Source organism: Amblyomma americanum, chromosome 4 (genome assembly GCF_052857255.1).
Source record: "Amblyomma americanum isolate KBUSLIRL-KWMA chromosome 4, ASM5285725v1, whole genome shotgun sequence".
In the NCBI taxonomy this organism is placed as follows: domain Eukaryota; kingdom Metazoa; phylum Arthropoda; class Arachnida; order Ixodida; family Ixodidae; genus Amblyomma; species Amblyomma americanum.
The window spans coordinates 118,459,080-118,484,028 of record NC_135500.1 but is presented as its reverse complement, the minus strand read 5'-3'; the positions used below and the strand labels follow the sequence as shown (position 1 = coordinate 118,484,028).

Below are 24,949 nucleotides of genomic sequence, written 5' to 3'. Positions count from 1 at the left end.
CGTAAGTGTTATGACAAGGCGGTAGGTTAAATCTATTATTAGTGGCGGCTCTTGTTTGTCTCAGCGGCGATCTAAACAGTCTAAGAGGAATTGGATCATTAGTTCTTATTACTGTGTTTATTATTTGAGCTATCTTTAATTTGTATGCAACTGATACCGGTAATATTCGCAGTTCTTGAAAGAGTGGTCGGCTAGTGTCAATTGTATTTGCAAAGGTTATGGTACGAACAGCACGCTTCTGCAGAGGGGTAATAAAAAACAACAGAAAAATAAAGGATAAGAAAGGTAGTTCACGACGGCAAACACGAAAAAAATTCAACAGAACGTAATATAACACGGGATCAGTCGAACAAACGCTGTTCAAGACTGTGAGTACGACAAGAGTACTGTAGTGTGGCCGCCGGATCGGAGTACAAATCCGGAAGAGTTCCAAGAAAAAAGCAATTCTTCAACATCGCAGCCTTCGCAAAAATAGATGGTAATAAATGACTTTCCTGGCGGCTGTATTTGTCTCAAGCAATACTTTTTGTGGAAGTATGTTTAGTTTGTGTGTTAAAGTCGTATAAATAAATCATAAACGTGATATATTTCTGCACACATCAGGCGATGGGATATGGTCGTATTTCATGTCTTCCAAAAAGGAAGGAATTTCGATAACCTACAACTCTATTGTCGACCAGCTGGTAACCCGACGAAGTCACTCATATTCATCGGTAATTTTATATACTTAAATTGTCCTCTTTTTCGTGCAATGGCATCACACGGGCTCCACTCGGAACCTGGGTTAGATTATCCGAAATCAAAGAAACTCGAAAGTTCTTGCATAGGAAATCCGGATAAATGTGCTGCCAAACGTTTCAGAAAGAAATTCGGAACCACACCTGGAACAGAACTTTTTGTTCGACCGCCATGGATAAGACCCCGTTTTCTGAAATAGGTGGTACTTTCCTAGGATCTTCTAAAGCATTGCTAGCTGCGGTTGCCCTTCGCATAAAAAACACACTTTAAAGACACAGGACAAGCCTGCGTTACTCTCGTTCCATCGGTTTCAAGGTGGCCATGAATTCGAAACTTTTTCCAATTGCTTTGTCTCTCGACCTAGAAAATACAGCTTTTTTTGAGGATTACTTGTATAGCATTGGGGCGCTGTCGTGCAGAAATAGCAAAATTCCACGATTCAACTCTTGGAGGGGACCTTTTCTTTCAGGACATTGAGGTACTGCGCACAGTACATTTCTACATAACTTCAATTGCCCTGATCGCTGTCCCTGCCCTGTATTCACTATGCTGAGCATTTGTGGGAGCACCCTTGATGGCCCTTTTGATGCCGCTCAGTTTTCCGAGAAAACAAAAGTATATATCAGCTACATACCGCCAGCAATAATCTTCGAGGCCGCAACTTGGAGGTTAACGGAGACAGCACACACGACATAATCAAAGTCAGATCACTGAAACATGAAACAAATTATGCACCGAAGTAGTAATTACAAAAAGTATAAATTATATTTAAAAATCACAGTTTAATTATTTTACACACTTGCGCCCTATTTTCCGAAATGACTCCTAAAAGAGCACTGAAATTGGCATCGCAGAAAGGCACATTTATGTTATAGAAAATAAATTACATTTTGTAAAATTGTTTCTTCGTTTTTGTGTGGTGTCCTAACAGATTTTAAGAGGACCGAACGCACCTGTGCAGAACGCATAATGCGGACAACAGCTAACCGATGGTCGATTCGGTTAAAAGAACGAACGTTAACGAAAGCAAAACGTAATCTAAAGCAACCTAAACACAGTTTATTTTTCACCCCACGGGAAATGTTAAATTGCGTTTGAGGCTGTGCTAAAATTAATCTCCACGAATTCATTTTCCCTCCCTTTACCTCATATTATGTTCCCACCTTACTATTATCTTGCTTTGGGCAATGTAGGAAACTGATTTGTGTGTGGCTACTGACGTTGTCTACTTTTACGGGTTTTACGAGACCGATCAACGATTAGGAACCGGTTTTTTAGTGCGAAAGCATTAATCCAGAGGACGCCACCGCGGTGGCTCAGTGGTTATGGCGCTCGACTGCTGACCCGAAAGACGCGGGTTCGATCCCGACCGCGGCGGTCGAATTTCGATGGAGGCGAAATTCTAGAGTCCCGTGTACTGTGCGATGTCAGTGCACGTTAAAGAACCTCAGGTGGTCGAAATTTCCGGAGCCCTTCACTACGGCGTTCCTTATAGCCTGAGTCGCCTTGGGACGTTAAACCCTCACAAACCTAAACCTAAAGTAATCCGGATCGAGGTTCAGAGCCTAGCAAAATCTTATGATGCCGATGTATATGTACGCATAGAAAAATCAGGCAAGCAAAAGAATCACGTCAGTGTCCAAGACTGGAAGTCGAACCCACGACAGCGCGAACTGATCATCTTCAAAGGGCTCCATGCGAGACCACTAGCTATCGCCGTATTTTTTGCTTTATTGCCTCTTGCAGCAAGTACAGAAACACCACAACCATGTCGGTTGGTATTACATCAAAATTTATGTACTTTCACTTTAACGAGGATACCCATCACTTCAATGACTTCATCACAGAAACCTTGGTTCCTGAGGATGTCACCTCAGGATGTCAGAGGCCCGTGTACTGTGCGATGTCAGTGCACGTTAAAGAACTCCAGGTGGTCGAAATTTCCGGAGCCCTTCACTACGGCGTCCTTCATAGCCTGAGTCGCATTGGGATGTTAAACCCACATAAACCAAGCAATTTCTGACTGCCAGTCGAGACCGCCGGATCGCATGCAAGCCAAGAAGAAATAGCTCATCATATGGAATCGGCTGCTTGTTACCAGCGATTTAGTAAAAAGTTATAGCGCAAACACAGACAACAACATTTGAGACTGCACACATACACAAGCGCTGCCCTAGTTGTCTGTGTTTGCGCTATAACGTTTACTAATCCACCTCGACCACCGGAAGAATTTTTAACATACACCGAAATATTCGTGCACGGACGTTTTTGTAATTATTGTTGAAGGCACACCGAAAACAATTTCATCCACGTTTTCCTGACGGTAAAAATAGACTATATTGCCCCTTCTGGATATGCTGGTGAGTTGTTTGGCAACAAAACACTGGTTTGTCGATGGGGAACTGGGTTTAAAAAAAATATGTTTTTTTTTCCATCCACTGAATTTTTCCTGACGGTAAAAATAGATTATATGGCCCCTTCTGGATATGTTGGTGAGTTCTTTGGCAACAAAATATTGGTTTGTCGATGGGGAACTGGATTTTAAAAATATAATATTTTTTTTTCCATCCACTGAATTCAAACGCGCAATTTCGAGACCGAAAAGGGCTCCGCGATCACTGAACATGTATTTCGAACATGTTCGTGATCCCGAAAATATATTTCTCCTCTCTGCTATGATTTCACACATATTATACTATATGTTGCTTTTCACGAAGCAAAGCAACCGGTAGATAAAGCCGTGTACGCCGCTTACTGCACCCTTTCTTCCCGTTGAATTTATTGCTTCCCGTCCAGCAAAACAATATCTAATCGCTTGAATCCTACCACTTCCATGTCGAGGGCATAAACATTTGCAGGTTGCATGGTAACACGGTTCAGCGGAGAGCGCTTGAGGAAAGGCTTTCTATAACAAACACCCTGAGATCATTTCCTTTACACAGCTCGCATAGAGGAAGCTTTTGTATAGGAACACCGGTAGCGCCAACCAGAGGTGGACATTTGGCTTCAAAAATCTCAACCTCACCTCAACCTCAGAAAAAATTTGCCGACCTCACTCAACCTCAACCTGTTCAGTTGAGGTTGAGTGAGGCCACTTTTCCTGAGGCCACTGGCGACCTCACTCAACCTCACCTCAACGTCGGCTACCCGACCTCAGAAAACAAACAAAAAACTAAAATCGATCTAGAAGTTTTTCAGTTGAAAGCAGTTCTTTGAATCGTGCGAGACAGGAAAGCCGAAATGATGACGGTAGCATTGTGATGACTAGTTATTACAATAGCGGCCTTTAGCGGTCTGTAATTATTTAATAAGGTGTGTACAGACACTATTGATGTGCACGCAATAGGAGAAGCTTATAACCTAGGATGAACCCTCAGAGAGTTTATGGCCTGCGGACAGGGGTGTCCCTTACGCGGTTACCACCTGTACTTCGGAGGGTACTTTTTTCATTAAGTTTGCTTCACTAAGTAATTCTAAGTTTATAGGTGTCAATATTCGGCAACTGCTTCGCGTATACTTTCTCGTATTGAAACCTCTCACTCATTCACGCAAGAACCGGCAATTGGCAAACACAGACCTTCTACACCATCTACCAGAAATTGGGAGGGCATGAGGAGGGGGGGGGGGGGGGGGGTTGAGGTATTCTTGAATCACGATACTCTTCTTAGACTTGAAAATAGCGAATGTAAAGAAACTGGTTGCCGATATGCTTTGCAATGAGACGGCTACACAGACGCATATCAGTATATTTAGATTTACAGCTCTATCCGGCATAGCGAGAGCACTAAGCGCAGATGAAAATTTTGCCCCCCAGCAAACGCTCTGTTCAGTCCTCTGTATGCTGCCTACGAAAAGAAGCTGCGACTGTAGTGCACCAACACAAGAGCGTTGTATTTATGTCTGTGTAGAAGCGAGCGGCTTCTTTTATTAATGCGAGAGCATTAGATGGCTCAGTTTCAAGATCATACCCTCAAAAAAGTGTCCGCATGAAACGGCACCATGTGACGTCACGAGCCTATGAGTCACGTGACGAAGATGATGTCACATAAATAAATATTCCTAATTAACATACACTGATCAACATGCCTAACCAATGCTTATTGGTGTAATTAGGTAACGCTAGGGCTAATTAGTATTAGTGACGACAATATGAGTGACGTGATACCAGGCCACGTGACAGCGATGTAATGTGACGTCAAACCCAGTCACGTGACGACGATGTAATGTGACGCCATACCAGGTCCCCACACACCCCCATTTCAAGGTCCTAATGGATCCCACACATGCGCGCATGATGCATTGAAAAGAGTGCCCATAGCTCGGTCCATATTAATGACATTCGAATTGTCCAGCAAGTAAACGCGGTAGTTCTCATGTGTGGCATACTGCACCGATCATGCAACGACACATGCCGTTGATATAGTGAACTAGAATATTGGATATTCTAGGTCACTGTACCGTTGACCCTCGAGGTGATGGCGATGATGCTGACGATGATAATAGTGTATCTTTATGAGCCCAGGGAAGTCGATATACTGATGCCCAACTAAAGGTTTCCAGAATATTTATTAAATATTGTGCATAATCAGCAACCGAAGACAATAATTCTGCGGGATAACACGAATAATTGCAGCTAATAATTAAAGATGATAATGCTGATGTTCTTGGGAGGGACTTTTTTTTGCGTCGAGGAAAAAGAAACTGAAGGACGGGCTGGGGGCGTAGGCTAGGAGAAAGCGGCTTATCGCAGCGGCTTATCGCAGCAGCAACAGCAGCAGCAACTCCCTGAGCAAGCAGCCATGGCGAAAGCCTTCGTCGACGACGCCATCGCGAAGAACAACGTGGTGATATTCTCCAAGAGCTATTGCCCCTTCTGCAAGAAGGCCAAGAAGATCTTCGATGAGCTGGGCGTGTCGTACCTGGCCGTGGAGCTGGACAACCGCTCGGATGGTGACGACATCCAGAAAGTGCTGGGCAACATGACCGGCGCCAGCACTGTGCCGCGGGTCTTCGTGAAGAAGCAGTGCCTCGGCGGAGCCTCCGACGTCGAGGACATGAAGCGCAACAACAAGCTGCAGACGCTGCTCACCTCCCACGGGCTGCTCAAGTAGTAGTGAGCCTCCACGAGGACGAACTGTCGACTGCAATGCGGAATTTAGAACAACGGGCCCTTGATGTCCCGGACGTATGTTTCCCTTTTACGGCACACCTTTAGTTTGTACTGCTCGGACGCAAATGCACCCACCGGTCATGCTGTAATGGGTACAAGTCATTCCACGGCCTTTGTGCTCTGCTTTCTAGGTTGCATGGCATGGGAAAGGAGCCCGCGCCTTAAAATCCCAACACCGTGTGAGCGCTGACACACGGCTGCGGTAGAGCACCCACCTCGGCTTCTGGAGGTGGTGGGTTGGACTCCCACTGCCGGCCGGTTACCCACCGGTTTCCTCAAAATGGGTACAAGCTATGTCCCGGCATGGTGCTCGGCTTGCTAGGGTTACATGGCTTGGCAAAGGAGCCTGCGCCTTCAAATCCTGTCCTTGTGGGCCTGGTGCTCGGTTTTCTAGGGTGCATGGCACGGGAATGGAGCCCGCGCGGGTATCGAGCCAAGCTGTGTATTCAAGACGTGCTATTACAGATTAAAGAAGTCCTAAGTAACATTTCGAGGAGTGGAGAAAACGTAATAATGGCACTAGATATCAAGGGAGCAGCGATGCGTAGAGGTAGAACATCCGCCTCGCGTGCAAGAGCACCGGGGTTCAAATCCTGGTGCCGCGCAATTCTCCACCGGGTTTAAATAAAAAAATCCACGTGTCGATAGAGACCAGAGCCGACAACGCACTCTCTCACCAGAGCAGGATTTGACCACCCTGGTGTAGTACTTGGCCACAACCTTCTATGATCAAACCAATCAACCCTCGGCCCTCAGTCCCCAGCGGCTGCAGAGCAACTGACCACGGCGGCGGTCAGACCTGTGACGCAGCGGAGGGTGCTAAGAATCTCTGGCTCCGGACAGGCCGCCATTGGAATCTGAACCTGGCAACGTTTAACGCTAGAACTTTAGCTAGTGAGGCTAGCCTGGCAGTGCTGTTTGAGGAACTAGCGGGAATTAAATGGGATGTGATAGGGCTTAGCGAAGTCAGGAGGACAGGTGAGGCGTATACAGTACTAAAGGACGGACACATACTGTGCTATCGCGGATTAGAAGATAGACGAGAACTAGGTGTGGGATTCCTCACTAATAAGGATATAGCTGGCAACGCAGAGGAGCTCTACAGTATTAATGAGAGGGTAGCAGCTATAGCAATTAGGCTGATTAGGAGGTACAAGCTGAAATTGGTGCAGGCCTACGCCCCCACATCCAGCCATGATGACCAGACCGTTGAAAGTTTCTATGAGGACGTAGAATCGGCAATGAATAAAGTAAAATCGCAGTACACTGTACTGATGGGCGACTTCAATGCGAAGGTTGGCAATAAGCAGGCTGACGATCACGCGGTAGGGGACTATGGGATAGGCTCTAGAAATAGCAGGGGAGAGTTATTATTCGAATTCGCGGATAGAAATAATTTACGGATCATGAATACCTTCTTCCGCAAACGAGAAAACAGGAAGTGGACCTGGAAGAGCCCCAATGGTGAGATTAAAAATGAAATCGACATCACACTATGCGCTAAACCTGGCATCATTCAGGATGTGGCCGTCCTCAGAAAGGTGCGTTGTAGCGACCACAGAATGGTAAGGTCTAGAATTAGCTTAGACTTGAAGGGGGAACGGAAGAAGCTAGTGAAGAAGAAGACCATTAACGAGTTAGCCGTAAGAGGGAAAGCACAGGAGTTTAGGATAGCGCTGCAAAACAGATATTCGGCTTTAACTGAGGAAGATGATCTTGATGTTCATTCAATGCACGATAATCTGACATCAATAATTATGGAGTGCGCAGTAGAAGTAGGCGGTAGGACAGTTCGAAAAGATACCGGGAAGCTATCTCAGGTGACGAAAGATCTGATTAAGAAGCGCCAAAACATTAGGGCATCTAACCCTACCGATAGAATAGAACTAACGGAGCTATCAAAGCTAATAAATAAGCGCAAGGTAGCAGACATAAGGAAGTTTAATATGGAGAGAATCGAGCATGCTATAAAGAACGGAGGTAGCCTAAAAACAGTGAAGAGGAAACTAGGCATAGGTAAAAGCCAGATGTATGCATTAAGAGACAAGCAGGGCAATGTCATTAGCAATATGGGTAAGATAGTTAACGTAGCCGAAGAGTTCTACACAGACCTGTACAGTAGCCAATGTAATCAGAGCGTTAATGAGAAAGACAGCAGTGCACAGCAATGCGTCATCCCGCCAGTAACGAAAGATGAAGTAAAGAAAGCCTTAGAAGCAATGAAAAGGGGGAAAGCAGCTGGGGAGGATCAGGTAACAGCAGATCTGTTGAAGGATGGAGGGGACATCGTGCTATAAAAACTAGCCAGTCTGTATACGCAATGCCTTATGACCTCGACTGTACCAGAAGCTTGGAAGAATGCAAACATTATCTTAATTCATAAGAAGGAAGACGCCAAGGACTTGAAAAATTACAGGCCAGTCAGCTTACTATCCGTTGCCTACAAAGTATTTACTAAGGTAATCGCTAATAGAGTCAGGGCAACGTTAGACTTTAATCAACCAAATGATCAGGCAGGCTTTCGTAAAGGATATTCCACAATAGATCATATGCACACTATCAATCAGGTGATAGAGAAATGCGCAGAATATAACCAACCTCTATATATAGCTTTCATTGATTACGAGAAAGCATTCGACACAGTGGAAACCTCAGCAGTCATACAGGCATTGCGTAATCAGGGGGTAGAAGAGCCTTATGTCAAAATACTGGAAGATATATATAGCAACTGCACAGCTACTATAGTCCTCCATAAAGTCAGCAATAAAATTCCAATAAGGAAGGGCGTAAGGCAAGGAGACACGATCTCGCCAATGCTGTTCACCGCATGTTTGCAGGAGGTATTTCGAGGCCTGAATTGGGAACAGTTGGGAATAAGAATAAATGGAGAACACCTAAATAATCTGCGATTTGCTGATGACATTGCCTTGCTGAGTCACTCAGGAGGTGAACTGCAAATCATGATCAATGAGTTAGACAGGCAGAGCAGATCGATGGGTCTAAAAATTAACATGCAGAAAACCAAGGTAATGTTCAACAGCCTAGCAAGGGAACAACAGTTCACAATTGGCAGCGAGAGCCTAGAAATTGTGACGGAATACGTCTACTTAGGGCAGGTAGTGACAGCTGATCCGGATCATGAGAGGGAGATAACTAGAAGGATAAGAATGGGGTGGAGCACATATCGCGAATTCTCGCAGGACATGAGTGGCAGTTTACCAAGTTCCCTCAAGAGGAAAGTGTACAGCAGCATAATCCTACAGGTACTCACCTACGGGGCAGAAACGTGGAGGCTAACGAAAAGAGTTCAGCTTAAGTTAAGGACAACGCAGTGAGCCATGGAAAGAAAAATTATAGGTGTAACGTTACGAGATCGGAAGCGGGCAAAGTGGGTGAGGGAACAAACACGGGTTAATGACATCCTAGTCGAAATCAAGAGAAAGAAATGGGCTTGGGCAGGGCATGTAATGCGGAGGCAAGATAACCGCTGGTCCTTAAGGGTAACGGAGTGGATTCCAAGAGAAAGTAAGCGTAGCAGGGGGCGGCAGAATGTTAGGTGGACGGATGAGATTAAGAAGTTTGCAGGCAAAGGGTGGATGCAGCTGGCAAATGATAGGGTTAATTGGAGAGACATGGGAGAGGCCTTTGCCCAGCAGTGGGTGTAGTAAGGCTGATGATGATGATGATGATGATCAAGGGAGCTTTCGACAACCGGAGCCACGAAGCCATCCTATCGGGTCTAGACGACTTAAACTGCGGCAGGAAGGTATTCGGTTACGTCAAAGCTTTCCTCTCTAACAGGACAGCCACGATAGGTCTAGGAGAACTCCGCTCGGAGAAATTCTACGCCCCTAACAAAGGAACCCCCAAGGATCAGTCATCTCGCCGACGCTGTTCAATATAGCAATGATTGGCCTAGCGAAACAGCTCAGGGAACTTGAGGGTATAAAACATGCCATGTATGCCGACGATATTACAATTTGGACAAACACGGGCTCACTGAAGGAGAAAGAAGAAAGACTACAGGAAGCCGCTACCTGCGTAGAAAACTACGTGAGGGCGACAGGGCTAGCCTGCTCCACCGAGAAATCGGTGCTGCTTAGAGTATGGAGAGGAAAACAGAACCGCATAGACCCAACTAGCGGCGAGCTCAAACTCGACGTCTACCTAGAAGGGAAGCCGATTCCGGAGAAGGCACTCACAAGAATACTGGGCATGTGGATACGGTCGAACCAGCGCTGCTCACCTACCATAGCCCTCCTAAAGGCATCAACACTACAAGTCGCTCGCATGAATACGCGCATCTCCCACAGTCGATCGGGCATGCGGGAAGAATACACTCTAAAGCTGGTCAGGAGCCTAGTGATCAGCCGGGTAGCATACAGCCTCCCGTACTACAACCCAATCAAGAGTGAGGTCCAGCAAATCGACGCGATAATCCGAAGAGCGTACAAGACCGCACTCCACCTATATACCCCAATGCACATCTACAGAGAAACTGCTAGCACTACAACAGACCCCGACTGGCAAGGAGCTACTGCACAGGCTAGGATGCAGCGAACAAATTAAATACAAAGAACCGCAAATATCCCGGACGAAATACGACGCGACATCAGGGTGGCCCCTATTCCTAAAAACATGGACCACATCTACATGAAGAACGCAGAAAGGCGAGAGCCGACTACATACAAAAATCACTAGCCCCTCAGGAAACAACGGTGCACGTGGACGCAGGCACATACCCTAGGAAAACAGGGCAAGTCAACCCCAATATGGTAGCGGTGGTGATAAACTCGAACACACGAGAAATTGTTAGCGCATCGCTACGAGACTGCACGGTAACCGAGGCTGAAGAAGCGGCCGTCGCTCTAGCGGCAGCGGAGGGCTACCGGACTAAGCGGTCCCTAACCATTCTCACCGACTCTCAAAAGGCATGCCGAAACTACACGTTAGGCAGGATAGGACACAGAGCGCTCCGCATACTCCGCTCTGGAGGTCACCGCACAAGACGCACCCAAGAAGAAAACCCAGTTAAACACACGATAGCGTGGAAGCCAGAACACGCAGACGTGGAAGGCAACCGAGAGGTCGACAAGGTAGCTCGAGGATACACTACATACCGAGCCCCCTACGATATCAGTCTCGAGGACGCCGAGCCAGTCCCTAGAGAGTACTCGGCTATACTCAACCACTACAGGGGCAGCAGGAAGCGGTATCCCCCCACCGCACAAATCTCTCCCCAGAGAAGACTCCGTAGCTTGGAGGCTGCTACAAACGGGCGCATATCCGAACTTGAACACACTCAGTAAGATACAATCCGCACAATACACAGACAAATGCCCATGGTGCCAAGAAACACCCACGCTATGCCACATAACGTGGGCGTGCCAGGAGATAAATCCGGTACCAATAATACCAAACCTGAGTGCGTAGCAGTGGGAAGGAATGCTCTCCAGCGACCGTCAGGACGTCCAACTTGGGCTAATCCGACGGGCTCAGCTGGCAGCAGCATCCAGCGGAGCCCTGGTCTAGGGGCAGATGGCCATTGCTAAGAAGATCGAAGACACCATCTGATTCCGCGAATCTCACCAATCTTAGAGCTCAATAAAGGTTTTTCCTCCTCCTCCTCCTCCGCCGCAAACAACGCTAAATCCGCCTCGTGTGGTAGAAGCCCATTTGTGGCTTTTTTTTTTCTCACGAAGTCGGACGGCCGAAAAGCCGGACTAGCCCATGACCGCAGTGATACTCTAAATCGATTCTGACGAAGGACATTACTTGACGCTGGTTAGAGAGTACGAGCCTTCTGCTCGTGCTGGGCTCTTCTGCGTGAGATGCTCTTGAAAAGGGTCTTGACCACAGTTGCTCTGACGGATCAGCGATAAGTTCCGCCGTCAACAACGTTAAATCCACCTCGTGCGGTATAAGCCCATTTGTGGCCTTTTTTTTTCTCATGAAGACGCACAGCCGGACTGGGGGGTGAATTCAAGTGTGCTCTTCACTTGTTTCCACCTGTTCGCAGGCTGAGTGTTTCCCCGATGCGGCACCCCCCGATGGTTCGCAGCGGGGTTTGTGGAGCCTCCCCAAGCACACACACCCTTGAAGAAGCCGGGCGCCGGGCCGAGGTGGCTTGTACCCACTTTTACCGGTGGGTGTCCGGCGGTGGGTTTCGAACCAACCACCTCCCGCAGCCGAAGCGGACGCCCAGACCACTAGGCCACGACTGCGGTCCCCGTTTCCGCCACTTCCTCCAGGTGGCGATGGTAATGGTTCCAAAGTCCTGGGAATTCTCCGATGACTCGACGATCCCGCTGCACTTTGCAGGAATGGGCTAGATTACTTCTTCGAACATTGTGCCGACTATTGAAATCACACGGGCCAAAACAACTGGCCTAGAATGGGCAGCGTGAGGTGCTCTCTCTTTCAAGAGCACCACGGCTCTCCGCTCAAATTTCGCCGCAGCGAAATCTTTTTCAGGCACCCCACCCAACCCTGGACAAAATAAAAACGCCTAAATACTATACTCCTGAACAGAATTCTGGGTACCATTTCGTCCACCACTGTGAGACAAGCTGCTCTGAGTCAATCACTTGCTTTCCTTCAAAACTGAACTAATCGATGGTACGCTGCAGCATTCTCGACGTTTTTTACCCGCGAGTGCCGCGCGAGCATTCTGCGAAGCAGTTTAAGGTGAACGATGGGCATCTGCAAAATAGTTAAAGGAAAGATAGAGGTGTTAGCAGTGCCATGGTCGTCTGCAAAGCACGCCGTCAACCTATCTAATCACATAGCAGAAAAAAAAAAGAGGATGATTACAAACAAAAATCGCTCACTTTTAAAAAACAGAAGCTAACAACAGTGTGCACCACTGTGAAGTCCGCTGACCTTTCAGCGAACTAGTCGGTCTCGTGTTCGCGAGGAGGGCCGCACCAGTGGGGACGGAAGTGGTTGTAATGCGGTCAGCGCGTCGCCAACTAAGGGCGTCGACAACCGGTGTTGTCCCTACCTCCCCTGCTTGCAGCGGATGTCCTTGTTTTCTCCGCGCAGTCACGGGCATAACCCGTCTCGAAGAAGCCTAACCAGGTACAGCTGTCGACATGTGTACGGCGTCAAAGGGTTGCCGAGACTTCGCGAATGAAGGAGATACGGCTGGGTAGGATCGAGTGACCATTAAGCTCATTCTTTCCTTAACGACTGTCTTCTTTTTTTTCTGTAAATAACATCGAGTGATCGTCTCTTCGGCATATGTTTGTCTCGCATGCACGTGTGCGAAAGAGAAAACAGATGACAATGTTAGGAATGCATTAATTGTGGTGCCGTGGGAAATGGCAGTCGTGTTTGTGCTGTTTGTGTGTTTGATTGCAACCTCTCCTTTCCCAAATGTTTGGCTGGTCGAGGGAATTGCAGATTTTTGGCTTCCCGTTCTCCGACCATTGTTTAATCAGTACTCTTTCCCCAATCTGTGATTAGTTGGTGGAAACCTTATTTTTCTTTCCCTAACCACTGATTGGTGATGTGAGTCGCTTGTAACCTTATTGGTTGCTGTCCCCGCTAAGGGCGGAGACAGAGGGGTTAAAAGTAAGCGCTCTGGGTTGAACTAGGGCTGAATTCGTCTGATCAACGGTTTAGTCATGTTGTAAATAGTTTCCTCCTTGATCGTTTCTTCTCGTTTTATTTATGTTGTAAATAGATAGTTAACCTTCTCCTTTCCTCGAGTAACGTGAATGTTTGCGAGTTAGAATCACCGGGTCATCAAGACACCCAGATTTCGTCATCGACAAGGTGTTTCCTCTCATCGCCACCTGAAGAGGAAACTCAACTCCCATTAAACGCCGCATTAGAAGGTTTGAAACATCGACTCAGCAGCACAGCGGCAGCACGTAGTCAGTTCTATTCACACATCTTCATTAAAAATCAAGGAAAAAGAATCAGCTACCACATCATCATACATTAATTATAGTTATGCATATTTTTACCGCTATAATAGCGCTATGCTGGTACGTTCACCCCGTGCTGCGGTGTTTCGTCATAATATGTGAATTTCCGACAAGGAACAGGAGACCAAAGAGAGGTTATTCGGAAGACTATAAAAGTGAAATTATATTTGCATCTGCTTGCATTACGGAACGGGAACATACACAGGTATAGTGTGAGATTCGAAAGCGGAAGACGCCGATCAAAAGCTTCGACGGTGTTATGCAGGTTTTTCTGGCTTCGTTCTTTTTTCATCGAATCAGCATGTGTCCTTGCTAGGAACCACCTGAATCACATTCTCTGGCCTGTGCCGACTGCTCCAGTTTCTGTTAAGTCACCGTGTAACGTACAGCAGGATCCCTTTACTCGACTGCAAGGAAAGAGCCATGACGTCGGCGCCGGAAACGAGCATGAGCACGAAGCAGTCTTGGTTTGGGCCATCTGCGCTGCGACGAATTTATAGCGTGCCCATTGGACTGAACTTATTTGTTTGCGGCATCAAACAAAGCTACCGCGGGTCAACGTGAGTTATGTGCTGTGCGCGCTTCCGGGAGCTTGAGCCGCCGACCGCCACACCAAGAGTCATTGCATGAACACTGCGGTGGCGCGCTCCAACTCGGAAGCGGCACTCGTCAGAGTAAGCCGCGGCAACTGCAAAAAATCTCGACCTCAAAATTTCGACCACACTGAATGACGACCTCACTACACCTCAAACTCACGTGTGAGGTTGAGATCTGATTTGCTGACCTCATTCATAAAATTGCGAGCCGTCGCCGACCTCCATTTTGAGGTTGAGGTCAACCTCATGAGGTTGCCCACCTCTGGTACCAACTATAGTGAGATTATTATCCTTCCGAATGATTATCTTGTGGAGAAGTAAATGCCACATATTATGCATTTAGAAAGCAGCTACATAATACACGTTACATTTCTGGTGGTAAGCGGAATTGGCGATACATCTACAGTCACGCCATTGGTCCATTATATGATGCGTACTACTAACACTGAGCTAACAGCTGATCCGTTATAGTGGTATAACCTACTCGCCTTGCGTCACTGCGCACCTGACACTTGGGTTATACCCACTTTACGACGATAATGATTACGATGACAATGACGACTACATGTTTTTATGGCTCCAAAGTAACTGTAAGGTCAAAGAGTGTGCCAGGGCCATAAATTCTTGGTGTGCTCCAAAAACTCACCGTCTCCCGCCACAGCACCCTCTCGTCCCTCTCCTCGAATGTGAGAGCTTGGGACGGGGGTCGACGCGTCGGAGGGAAGCGGAGGCTATCGAGGCTGGCACAAAGCCTGCTTCATGCGCGCACGAAGACGGATTGCGAGGGGCCCAACACACGGCGGCACAACCTCCGGGTGCGCGTGTGCAGTGCCAGTGTGCGTTGTCTGCTCCGCTTCGAGGGGAGCTCATTAAGGGCCAGTCTCCCCCGAGCGAGGACGGCTCCGCGTTGAGTCGAGAAGGGCAAAAAGAGAGGCCGGAGTTTATTAACGATGCTGCGGGCGTCGTGCCCCGTCGAAGTCTTACCGCAGCACTCGCCGAGGGGAAAAGGGACGGTAAAAAAGAATCCCACGGGGCGTGAAATTCCTGCACGGTTTCGGGCGAGCTTCCAGAAAACCGACCGACTTGTCTGGTACAACTCGGGTAGCGCCCTCTTGCTTGCTTCTCTGTGGGTTCGTGTAGTGGTACGCTGACTAAATGAGTGGTTCACCGAGCACGGGACGATGACCGCAGGGCGGGCCTTCTTCGTTTTATGGCAGGCGGAAAGTTGAGACACTCTGAGATCATTGATTCTCAGGGCTCTTCGTGTTGATACGTTCAGGCATTTTCTCCCGTTAGAGTCGTGCTTGGAGGTGTACGCTCTTTTTTTTTTTTGTGGTGTAAATACTGAGGATTCGTATTCATTCAACACATTGGGCTCTTTTCTTTATTTTCTTTTTCTTTTTCTCACGTGTAAGTGCGTAGTGAGTTGAGTGCAGTAACTGCGCAGAGGAACAGGGCATTAAGGCATGAAGTTAGAGGTCACTGAGCCAGAAGCTCGCTAAAAAAAAAAAAAGTAGCTAATGCATTACGACTCTAAGCAAGCTTTACTCTTAAACTCTAGGCACTAAATTCTGCTTACGTGTTTTCTTCTTTCAAGCGATGCGTTAGACTTTGGTATGCATGGGGCAGCCCGTGGTATTAGCCTACGATCCTTAAATAATTATAATTGGGTTGGGCTTGTAGGCGTTTAACGTCCCAAAGCGACTCAGGCTATGAGGGACGCTATAGCGGAGGGCTCCGGAAATTTCGACCACCTGTGGTTCTTTAACGTGCACTGACATTGCACAGTCCACGGTCCTCTAGAGTTTCGCCTCCATCGAAGGATGGAGGCGAAATGCTAGAGGATGCGCCTTTCGAGTGCTCTAGGCAGGTCTGTGGACTACTGTACTTCGTGCCATTCTATAATAGCAAGTTTACTGATAAAATCAGTGAGATATGCAGTGGAATCACAAAAGGTGTTCTCCGCAGGTTGCTGCTATTCGCAAGAAGCTGAATAAATAAAGAACCACTTGTTTTCCTTGGACAAGAAAGAGAGCTTGGAGTCCATAGCAATCGCCATCACGGCCGCCATCACGGTGGCGTTGTTTCTGGCGTACTTTTTGTTTTGTTTTCGCAATAGCATCCTGATGGCCCCTGAAATGGTGGACAGGAGGCACAGTTGGACATCGAACGCAAACCAGTAATAAAGAAGCTTTTGCAACAACTGTGATCGGTGCAAGGAGTACTGGGAGACGGTGCTGTTTTATTATAGGCTTAGCTTGTGGAAGCAAGCGCTAGTATGACGATCTTTTTGCATGTGCGAGCAGTCTCTTGTGCCACTTAAACGCATATGTCAGTTCTGGGGGAACCGTCGGTTGAAGTCCGTAATTATTCTCGGACATTTTTTTTTTATGTGGCGATAGAAGTGGCGTTTTCTGCGTTCAGCTGCCGACGCATAAGACGGGATGTATCGGCAATTCAGTGTTACCGCATGCGTATGCTATTTTGTTCCCATGAGCACTGAACTGCGCGCGAGGAAGAAAGGAGACATGAGCTCAATAAATAAAACCACTCCTTCGCGGCTTGATTGGGTTGAAGTCATTTATCAGTTGTAACATGAGATGCATTTTAGTGAAAATACGACCAAAGAGACGTCTGTTTCTAATAATCAGTAAATACAGAGTTAAGATGTTCAGAATGTTCTTTAACATTTCCAGCTGCATACAAATATTTGTGCAACTTATGAATGCATACGGCGAACCAATTTAACGTAAGGTGAATTTGCTTCATGTTTTACGTCATCGTGTTGAAATGCAGCGCGAGCATTCAGGCTACAGAAGTCCTATTTCTTACGCAGCTTCCTTTCGAGGTTAAATGAAGGCACTTTTACCGCCACTCTATGTTATTGATTGTTTACCTCCATTTGTATTATACGCGTGCTCACTTGAGACGCAAATCGACGTAGCGTACTCCGCAGTGTTAATGGGGCTTTTGTAACTGAGCCACCGGAAATGCACTTCAAGGAACTCGTGTTTCAACTTAAACTTCCTGCGCAAACAATAGATGATGGATTGTCTTTGTTAGGTGAAGCGCATTGGCAGTTAATCGATCGCAGACAGCAACACGCTAAATGAGGGCAACCGTTATGCACCTTGATGTCGTGATCCCTGAGCGCATCTCAAGGAATTGCACAAGGAGAGAGAAGCGCTGTTTGTTTTAAGCAGTGCTTTAAACCAAGCCTCAAATTTTATTCCTTTTAAGCCGTGTAAGCACTGATTAAAACAAAGAAAACGTCCTGGATAATTCGCTTAATGCTGATCACTTGCAGGCGACCCTCATTTTGAAAGCATTCACCCGATATTTTGCGGTACATTAGCCGCATGATTAATATCAGTGCTTCTAGTTTGTAGATAGTTACCGAACTATATTTTTAGAAAACGGTGCATCGCAAGCACTTGTTGTACCATGCTGTATTGATATATATAGACGGATTGTGATCGGAGACACTCCTTCCTTCACGGCATCACTGGAAATTTCCGCATCCCCGAGAGTCCCAGCACGCCAGACAGACTCGGCTGTCTCCTCGAGATATGGCCTATCTAAGGTAGAGAGAAAGGGACAGATGAGAAAAACAGATCGAAAAACACAGGAGGACTGCTGATGGCGCTATACAAATAAAAGGAGGCAGCAGCGACAGCGACCTCTGCAGTGCACGACAACGGGACGTCGCGCTGCAGACACGCGGTCAAGGCACCGTCAAGGCCGCCGCGAACGATTGCCCGTAACGGCGAAGGTCTGTACCAGACTCGAGGCAGAAAGAGAAAGGCTGCGCTGAGACGGTGGCGACGAAGCGAAAGAGGCGTCGGCAAGGTTGCAGCGAACTTGAATGCTTCGCATACTCTGGTTCAGTGTAGCAAGGCCGCTCCGCCAAGGCAACGTCGCCGCCAGGCTGTCTTCTCGGCTGGAGAAACGGTGCAGTGCCTGAGCGCGGGCAGCGAGCATCCTTCGCCCGTTGGAAGACGACGTTGACTGAAAAGAGAGGGGGAAAGTTGTCGGAGATTTCTAATTGCCTGCGCGTACGATTGCTTGCACACATACGACAGTGGAGGGAATATAAATAGGGGTCAAGAGAATAGGATGACTCCATGCGACTAACGACTCGAAAGTACAAAGAACGCATGAGAGCGGACAGCGATAAGTGTTGGCCGAGACATCGGAGGATATTGAACCATCGTGAGAATGGTACTAAGCCATTCTATAAGGTTCCGCAGCGAAGCGCATGACATAGAAATTAGGAGATTACAGCTTCAGGCCTGTTTCACAGGCGCGACGCTAGAATCATAATCATTTAGCTACAAGCACAGCGGCTTCTGTTTCGTAATGGCACTTGTCGCGAGATACGGGGGCACAGCGTTATAGAGGTCGAAAATAAAGCGCGAAGAGCTCGACAGACGATGAAAGCCCTCGACATGCCGTAAAATCTATAGTGATCGAGTGAGACACGTCTTTTATTGAAAGCCCTCGCAGGCACATTGTTCGTGGCATATGCGCTACAATGAGTCCCCACAGTTGTCACGGAGGTCGAGGCCGGTGCTGATGAGGTAAGAGGAACCATGCGGGCGGCCGGTTGTTGAGTTGATCATATTTGGGCTATACTTTGTTTTGGTGGCGCTGGTTCAACTCTTATTTCTATATTTATTTATTTATTTGCTCCTTGCGGGTGTGAATCATATACTTATGTGCATTGTACCTCGTTGATCTTTCTGCGGTAATGATTCGCATAACCGCCACACCATTTCTGGCCTTTTAACTGAACCCTTTGAAAACGATGTTGCGTCTTAATCGCCTGTTCAGAACAACAGCCCGGGGGGGGGGGGGGGGGGGGGGACGAGTGGTTCAAGATGAGATGAACCGCGGCGCAACGACAGCGGCACAGGAACAGAACAACATGCGCACTCCACCAACTGTGACTGTGACAACTCCACCAACTGTGACAATTAGACGAAAGGAGGCATATTTATAACACTCAGCTCAAGAATGCTCTAAATACTCTGAGTTTGCCATCCCATGTGAATCTAGGTTGTTTAAGTTGTTTTTGAACCTGTGTAAATAAGTGTCTTAATTTGGCAGTGTGCATTAGTGATATTGTTCTTTTTTTGTATTTAGGAATATTATGTGTCTTATTGCAATAAGCTTTGTTGTATAGTATTTGTTTTGTTTCTACATACAGGAAACTATGTTTTTTCGTCAATACTGAGCCTCTACTTCGTTTGATTGCCGTGACCCGCCCACAAGCGCACTTGCGCTTCCGCGGGCACACTTATTTCAACTTGTAACTGTGACAAATAAATATGTATGTATGTAATAAACAGTGGGTAGCGTGCGCATGTGTTGTCCTTTTCTTGTGCCGTTATCAACGCGCCGCCGTTCCTTACCTCGTCAGTCATTCTTTTCGCTGCAATTATCATACCCCTTCATTTTACAGCAAGCACCTATCAGAGCGCTCAGCCATGAAGAGCAATTGGTTTAAACTGTGTCAAATTGCTTCACGAGACAATGTCACCGTGAGGTCTGTCTCGCCGACAGCTGGTTGTCGTAAGAGGATGCTTATTGTTATGAGCTTTAGGCTAAGATGAATGACAACAAAGCTTGTGAACACGAGGGTAGCGATCAGCTGAACTGCTCACGGGGCTGCACTCGCAACTACGAATACACTATGCCAGTCAAATTATTTTTTGAAGATAAAACTTTAGAGAACTGCTTACACGAGCCTTAGTGATACACGAATGGAGTAATATGTCGCAGACTAATTGCAGCAATGTTTTGAAGAGAAATATTCCGACAAGTAGCACAACATGCGTGAGGAGGATTGTTCCGGACTGCAAGTCACACCGGAGGAAAGCACGGCGTGGACATTGCAAGGCAGCGGAATGACTGCGCATAAGCAGGAGCAACGCGCATGCGCACTTAGCAAGCACTAGTCGTTATACACTAAAGCTGAACCTCATTATGACGAAGTTGAAGGGGCCCGGCGATTACTTTGTTAAAGCCGTAGCTTCGTTATAGCTCATGTTGACAAAGCTTCCAAGAGGAATCGTCAATCCTTTGTTATATCCGTTATTTCGTTATAAACAATTTCGTTATAACGATGTTTTACTGTTGTGCAATTTTGTTCAGTACATACTGTTGTAAAAACACTTTATTACCTACCTAGCAGCATTTGAAAATGGGCTACATGACCAGGCGAATTTCTCGCTCAAGCATTTATGCAAATATCAATCTAATTATTACTGCGTATTTCTAGTCGAGTTTTAAATTCCTATTCTGTTTGGTCGAATCTGCGTTGAAAAAGAATTAAACGCCTTGTATACCTGTAGCTCCCACATTCTGACTCACCTCGCTAAACACGCATGCTTCGTGCTTCATAGTTGTATGCTTCATGAGCGCTGCATTCAACTGTGCTGGGTGCAGCGCTGGCGCAACCCCCGACTCGACCGGTTTCCTGCAGCGCTGAGTCCCGCGCGTGCAGTGTTAATCGACGCGAGCGATCTGCGTACCGCCGCGACGCGCTCCCGTCTCCAAGTTCGCGAGGCACAGCACCCGCTACAGACAGAAGCTGGGGCGGACGAAAGCAAAAACAAAATCCCGAAATCCTCCGCCGAAAGCTCCAGGCTAATGCATCGGGAAGCGTCGCCATCGAAGAAGCTTTGTCGAAAGTCCGCGGGAGCGCCAACACCGTTTCCATCCGAGCTTGCGCGGAAGGCGTGTGTTGGTCGCAGTTCATCTCTTGTTTGAGCGCAGGCAGTAAGTGAGTGCTTATAACCAACTCATCGCAAAAACACATTGCTGTTGTTTGTAAAGATGTAAGCCTTTTGCATGGACGGCCGATATCGTACGTTTATGGAATATGACTTTGCGGCAAAAATTTATTTGCATCCAGCGGACATAGATTTAGGTTTAACGGTGGACTCTGCGATTCGTGCTCTCAAAATGGAGTTTCATATGCGTATTTCGGGCTTCGTACACAGATGATGACGATGACACTACTTTTTTTTTCACGATAGCATTGCGCCCCATAAGCTTGTGTCGGATGGATACATTGCACAGTCGCAGTCGCACAGTCTGCGGCACTTGTTACCGGCTATGACACCAAGTTGTTTTGGCAGGTTCTCGTTGCACTCTACCGGCGTGCCGGAGCTGTCGTGAGTCGTGAGTCGAAGTGTCCCTCTCACTTCATTGAGCGTTGAGGCGTCGATGAGGCATGGAACGGCTGGCAATGATGATGATCGCGATGACTACGTGGATGACACTGATGGTGTACAGGGTGATAAACCATCTTACACAAAGGAGAAGGCTACAAGTCCGGGCCCTACTGACAAGGGCCGCTCAGTTGATGGGCTTCCGCAGACCAAGTAAGATGCTAGAAAAAAAACCAGGTCTGTTGTGATAAAGGCTTGTTTTAGCACGCTTTCTTCTCGCGTAAAGTAATGGCACTTTCATTCCGCCCTTGTGCGCCTGGCTTATTGAAGCCTATTGACTGAACTGCGGCTGATTTGTATTAAAGCTGGTCCACTCTTACTACAACAGCTGGCCTCATGTCTAGACCGGCTGATTCCTGAAAATTCGCTTCTCTCTTTTCTTGCCGCAACAGCTAGGGGCGGACTGATCACACGGGGCTTTTACGTGCTATATATTATCCCAAAGCTCCTTCTACCTAAAATAGTGTCGAATGTATTTCTTTTTTGCTAATCCCCAGTGGCTGAACCTTTTTAATCTCTTCAGCTTTGCGAAAATTACCGGTTAATTAGACAGCAAGCCTTGAGCGAGACACCCGCTAATGACTAAGAATTCAAGGAAAAGAGCATAAATCCAACGGAGTATCACAACACTTTGCAGAAAACCCAATATAGCGGCTGCGCGGCCTTGGAGACAGCTACTATGTTAGGATGCAACTCAACACAACAGCTGTTGGCAACAGCAGCACACGGCCAGCACGGTGCTGTATTGATTACCGCATGAACTCGCGTAATTTGCGCTGGCGCATAATTTTCACACCCCCAACTTTTACCTCGATAGCGTTAAGGAGCTAGCGTTGCAGAAAAACTGGCGTCGCCGTTGGCATCGTTTACCGTGAGCGAAAAACTCATGAAAAATCCCCAGATAAGCAACATAGGAAGTAGGTGGGCCACCTATAGGCCACGTGGCCTTGTGACGTCATCACAACCCACCCACCGGGCTGTGAGGAAACTGCGTAGCGTGGTAGGTGGCAGTTAAATTAATGATTGATCACGAGAGATAGCCCCACCGGTGGCAACACTTTCCATTACAGAGCAGCGGCGCATCACATAACCGCTGCAGCGTTCCGACCCCCTCCCCCCCCCCACCCCCGAATCTAAGCATGTTAAAAGACAGTGAACAAGTCTTCATATGTGGGCATTAGCCCAACAACCTTATCGCGTCGTACCTTTAAGGCTTACGTGTCCCCCAACTTTTTTCCCGCATTTTAAAAAAATGAAAAACTCACATATTTCGAGGTTTTTGCCGCTCCAGATCGCTAGCTTGCACGCGGGTGCGCTCAAGGCAGGCCTGGCGTTGCCGTGTGCGGCTGCCAAAGGCGCGAATGGTGAGTGCATGAACTGCGCGCCGTTTACCCGATTCTCTCGCGCTGACTGTCGCTTTCCTGGACGAACTCTTGCGCGCGCGCCCGAATACGAAACTAACCAACCGTTTCCTGTTCGGTTTTCCGCTAATCAGCCGGGCCACACGCGAGGGCGCCGTTTTATCGGCCGTTACTTCCTTTGCCTCCCACTGCCGGCTTCACGATTGTTTAGTTGTGCGTTTAATTTTGTTGCTTAGAGCTGAGCACGTCCATCATGCCATCCCTAGGGTAACTATGAAATGTGGGGTGGGGTGGGAGTGTGTATGCGTGGTTGTGGTTTTGTGGGGTTTGACGTCCCAAATCGACTCGGGCTATCAGGGATGCCGTAGTGGAGGGCTCTGGATAATTTAGACCGTGCACCTGTGGTTCTTTAGCATGCACTGACATCGTGCAGTATACGGGTGTCTAGAATTTCGCCTCCATCGAAACGCGACCGCCGCGGCGGGATCGAACCTGCGTCTTTCAGTTCAGTAGCCGAGCACAATAACCACTGAGCTCGTAAGGTGGTCTTATATTTGGAGTCAACTTTTTTGGGAGGTCTACGTATAGGCGGCAATATACAGAGAATATATTACTCGATATGAACTCTGTAGGACGCGTTCAGAAAATTTTCGCGTAATTTGCGCACCGCATATTTGAAGCCTTAATTTAAAGGAAATAGGGTGTGCAAATCACGCGAGCAAATACGGCATTCCGCTTATCAATCATAGCAGATTTGAAGCCTTAATTTAAAGGAAAAAGGGTGTGCAAATCACGCGAGCAAATACGGCATTCCGCTTATCAATCATAGCAGTAAGCAAAATCAACATTTTAACGTCGCGCGGTTTTAACAAGTCGCGTACCTGTCATGCGTCGTGCGCTTTTAATTTCGACTTGCCATTAGTTTTTTTTTTATTCAGGTAACAGTGTACTATTTCCCTCTCGCGACGAACTGTGTGTGGCGGTCATGACTGTGGAAAGAGCTTCACTGCAAGCGTAAGTTATATCCGACTACACAAGCTGCTACAACGGCGTTGAAATGGCAGGCACTAGAAGCGACATCAAAGCACATTACTTTCAAACAGGATGGTGAGAATGTTCGTTTTACGTCAGTAAAAAAAAAAAGAGGCATTGAACGTAAGATTGAGGCAAATGTCATGTGCCCCTTGGACGCTGTAGAAGTTTATAATTCAACCTCGTGCGGTGGGAATGGGCCATGCGTGTCATGAGAAGATAAGGAAACTTTTTGACGAGCTGTTTTCTTTTGATGTGCTCCCGCCACGTCCATTCCTATTTAATTTAGTGATAAATTTCTCCTTATTTCTTCATCACTTTTGAACACGCTGAAAACAATGCCGCATTTGACCATTTGAGAGCTATAGGAGAGTAATGCTGTAGGCGGTGAACAAGCAAACAGATGGCGTGAACAGGATTTCCCTTTTCTGATGCCCTGTTGTTTTTGTAACTTCGCTCCAGGATGCAGCGCGCTGAATTGATGGAGAAATGCGTAAAAGTAGAAAGCGTTGTTTTTATTATAAAAGCTTCAGTGGTGGGTGTAAGAGATGTTGAGTCCTTGCCTGTGTTCTTACATGCCTACCACGTTTTACTTGTTTTCGGAATTTTTCGTCACACACAAACAAACACAAAAAGAAAAAAACAACCCGTAAGAGATAGAGTGCGGAAGCGATAGGGCACAGTGAGAGAACAAAGGAGCGCTTTCAACCGAACATTTATTTTTGGAGCGCTCCCCTTCCCTCTGTCAGACCCACTGGCTCAAAATGCCACCTTAGCGAATCCCGTAACGACTAAGCTAATCTGAGCCGAATGTTAACAAGGTGGATTGTTAAGCTAGTTGGTACAAGGTCGAACAAACTATGCAGACATTGAGGGAATT

The 24,949-nt window shown here is 47.3% G+C and overlaps 1 protein-coding gene and 1 pseudogene across 1 annotated transcript in view; one reads left to right on the top strand and one right to left on the bottom strand.

Moving 5' to 3' along the window:
* The window catches only part of LOC144128269 (kelch-like protein 8), a 76,677-nt gene extending 53,608 nt beyond the window's left edge, over positions 1-23,069 (bottom strand). Inside the window, exon 1 of the mRNA XM_077661551.1 lies at positions 22,942-23,069. The gene's annotated coding sequence lies outside the window, so the exon portion shown is untranslated. The remainder of the gene's footprint in view (positions 1-22,941) is intronic.
* On the top strand, positions 5,493-5,982 carry LOC144130323 (uncharacterized; annotated as a pseudogene).
* Positions 23,070-24,949: the final 1,880 nt, after the last annotated feature.